This window comes from Thermobia domestica, chromosome 11, assembly GCF_964235325.1.
Source record: "Thermobia domestica chromosome 11, izTheDome1.hap1.1, whole genome shotgun sequence".
NCBI lineage: Eukaryota > Metazoa > Arthropoda > Insecta > Zygentoma > Lepismatidae > Thermobia > Thermobia domestica.
Genome location: NC_137464.1, coordinates 22422696 through 22426792, shown reverse-complemented (window position 1 = coordinate 22426792; position 4097 = coordinate 22422696). Strand labels below are relative to the sequence as shown.

The window sequence follows — 4097 nt, the reverse complement described above, 5'->3', positions numbered from 1 at the left end:
CATAAACATATTCAATCTAAACTTATGCTCCGTATCATTTTAACATGAAATTTTAAATTATATTAGAATCATAGACAAAGGCGGAGCTACTCTAAATATTTAATTAGTTTTCCCCTTGATAGAGTCAATGTATTCATAGAAATTAATTCAAAAATATATATTAGGAAAAACGTATAAAAGATTGTTAATGTAATGACAGCATTCTCACGTACTAAATTCAGGTAAAGCGAAATTTTTCATAATACACTTTCTAAATCACATTAGCATAAAACAAGTTAAAGAAGAGAGAACCTTATCTTCTTTCATTATCTTAGTATGAACGAATCGGTGACTCATAGGGCAGTTAATAGATCAAATCGGTCGCTCATAGGACAGTTAACAGTTCCTGCCGCTAATAGGACTGTCCAAGTGGGAAGACACCGCCCAAAAGTAGGTATACAGTCCCGTACTGATCTGCTCATTGTATTTCATATCATTTCTTATTGTTGTCCATCAGGTAGACATAGTTTCTTTATTGTTTGTTCTTAGTCTTTTTACTTATACCTACGCCCGGAACAGCGGAAACAAATAAACCCATAAGCTAGAATGTTATACTTGATCAATGCAGGGATGTATACCTACTTTTGGGCCACCCTATCTATCTATCTATCTATCTATATCTATATCTATATCTATATCTATATATATATCTATATATATCTATATATATATATATATATATATATATATATATATATATATATATATATATATGTGTGTGTGTGTCTGTATGTCTGTCCCGGGTTCGAATCCCTCTCAGAATTCACGCTTGTCATTTCACGACTCATTTCATTATCGTTCTTTATTTATCATGGTTTACTTCAGTCTAAAGGACACATCGTGGGACTTGACAAATAAATAAATAAATAGAAATTTCGACCTCTTGTCTCCTTTCATAAACAAGCAACCCTACGTCTATTTTCAATTGCATGCTGCTTTTCGCGGTCACGCCGCGCCGTGCCACTACTTATTTTTACCAAGTCTTTGCATCCTTGTACGACGAGAGTATAGAGAGACTGGAGCCTCCATTTATATCAATTCTGAACAACTAACTGATCATCGCAGTCGTGGCCGAGTGGTTAAGGCGTCTGACTCGAAATCAGATTTCCTCTGGGAGCGTAGGTTCGAATCCTGCCGACTGCGAATCCTTTTCTTTGATTTTCTTTCGCTTACGCATTTACACTAGAGCAGAGGTGGTGTGGGTCAAAGAAAACTTGACCCATGATGATCCACCGTGACCACTCTGATCTACTGTGTCCCACTTCGACCCACCACTCACCATGAGATACTCTGATCCACCAAACCTCATCGTCATCAACTCTGACCCATCTTCCACGCCCTACCCTCAACTGAATAAAGAGTTTGCACTAGTAATAAAACAAGGCTGTGAAATTAGCACTAATCGGAGTTTGAATTTCTACGATCAATCGCTCAAACACCGCTTTGTTACAATAACGCTGGATTTGACCTTCACGGTATAAAACGGTTAAGTGTTTATCATGGGTCATATTAAGATGAATTTCAATTTAATTATCATAGGATAATCATTTCCTTGTTGATTTACAGATATTTTTCAGTGGAAAATAGGATGAAATTTGAAAGCCTTAAGTCAAGGTAAAGTAGGCCATTAAAAGGGTAAAAACAGTGTAAAATTCGACTGTGTCTCAAAAGCCAAGTAGTAAGTCCTATTGCTATTATTGCAATTACTAAATTGTTAAAGATTAACATGTAGTGTACTAACAATCGAGCACTCAATAGCATATTTGACTTCTCCATACCTATGTAAGACCGTAGGAAACTCTTAGCACTGCTTCAATCCCTTATCAATATTGCTGACATCATGGATTTTGATGCAACTTTCAAATGGCAAATGTTTGTTTGAGAATTGGTGTAAATTTCATAATCTATTTCTTGCATCAGTGAGGTGTTTAGTTTATGTACACACACACACTTCGGAATCATTGCAAGTGGAAAGAAATGATTTTAGTTCAATATTGCTTTAAAAAAACTGAATTTGCGGAACGCATACAAGAAGAACTCGGGAAGTCTTCACCCCTACAGCTCTCTGAAACTTCAAGAAACGAAGGCAGGAATATTTTGCCTTCGCGATGAAAATGGTTTGAAGTAAAGAACATTGACACGCAATTCAGCAAATAAATTCTCGTTTTATTTCGAATGAAGCTCTTATGAAAGACATTGTTTAGCTACATCCATCCCATTTAAAGGAATAAGTTTGTTGCAAGAGTTACCTGAAAACGTTATGGTTGTTCTAGTTTGTTATTCCAAGGTTAAGAAGGAATATATCGTAAGAAATGCTTCAATTTTCCTTACATTATTTTGGCTACAACAAGTCATTACTAAAGTTTAAAGATTTCGATATCAACAATAAAGCAAAACAGGATCAAGTTAGAGAAAAGAATATAAAAGCTGTAAGCTCAACTGAAGAGAGAGTGGTGAAAGGAAAAAAGCAAAGAAACAAATTATAAAAACTGTAATGTAAAGTTGAAAGAAAGTGCAAAAGATGCTTATCCTGCTCTTTAGATTTGCTTGATAAAATAAATATCTACGGTCCAATTTATATTCCCCATTGTACGCGGTGTATGAATATATTTCGACTCTTTCATTCAGCCAGGCGAGCACCCAGAAATTTTTGCTGGGGGGGGGGTCCAAGCTTTTGGGGGGTTGGATCCAATAATACAAGCCATATATTATGTAGTATGGCTCGTAGTATTGAACGGGTATTATTCTGCACCTGAAAAGACGTTAAGTAATTGTAAAATACTCCCATTTATATTTTCAGGGAAATAATGATAGAACTAGATTGTTTTTATAAGAGGAAGAGAACAGATGGAGTGTAAGATCAAATTTTCATACTACATAAATAATTTCCTGTTAAATAACTATAGTTTTATTGAGAAAATGTAAAAATGTATGTTAAGTTAGGAAGTTTTCGGGAGGTCCGAACCGCTCCGTAGGGGCACCTCTGCATTTACTCTTATTTTTTTAAATTATTTTTAACAAGGTGTAATAATTTCAGAACGTACGTGGACAAAGTACATTTCTGTATGGATGATTTCGTGGAAAAATATTTTCTTCTTTATCAGGGATAACAATTGTGGCATACTCTTCGTATTTTAATTAATCATATTATGCAGAGCATGTCCATAAGCTTATTGTCGATGTACTATTATTATATATTGATATTTCATATTTAAAGTTCTTTCTATACTACAGTCTATTTGATACAACTTGGCCTTTCTGACAGTTGCTTTCCTCTGTTTTTTCTTTCCTGTACGTGGTCACAACAATCAGGCAAGAAGAACTGTTTCTACGGCAATAGTACCTTCAGCCAATTCCACCCTTTCCGCAAATTGCCAATATACTGTAAATAAATACACATGGTTTTAATCGAATGTCAATTTGAGTAATGGACCTGCTGGTTATTGAGAGCATTCTTTTTAGTTCCCTTTTGTGTCATTTAATTTTATAAAATTGAGATTCATTTGCAGTGATTAATTTCGTGTTTCAATACCCGAAGCAAAAGCTGGCAACACAGCATTCAGCACAACGTGCGCGCAGCGAGCTGTCAGAAAGGACAAGTAGTATGAATTGCAGTATAGAACATTAAGTAGCAACAGCCTCTATGAGTTTATTGTATGCTTCCAAGCAGTGACGACGCCGAAAAAGGGGCAGTGGGGCCCCCTCCTCGGTGGCGGCGCATGCCTCCAGACATAAGTAACATAAACCTATCCTTTTTTTTTGGTAACCGCAAAATCAGGTGACCTCCAAAAATGTCTCTGCCCTTCCACTTGCTGCCCATCCCACCCCCGCAAGAAATTACAGCTCACGTCGTTACTGCTTCTACATGCAGCGTTTGCGAAATAGGGGTGATGTTTAATTAAGTTCAATTTATCCTTATTGTTTTCCTAAAAACTTATACACGTCCAATGCGAGAAATCTTACGTAAAAGGAGTTGGCACCACTGTCAGTTTTGATGATAGACGTTATTTGGTTACAAGGAAATTAATATTAAAAATTTACCGCCTTTACAGATGTTT

The 4097-nt window shown here is 35.9% G+C and overlaps 1 non-coding gene across 1 annotated transcript; it reads left to right on the top strand.

The window, feature by feature from the left end:
• Positions 1-1100: 1100 nt before the first annotated feature.
• TRNAS-CGA (transfer RNA serine (anticodon CGA)) lies at positions 1101-1182 on the top strand. Its single transcript has one exon. It is a non-coding gene; the product is annotated as a tRNA-Ser (tRNA).
• The last annotated feature ends 2915 nt before the right edge of the window (positions 1183-4097 follow it).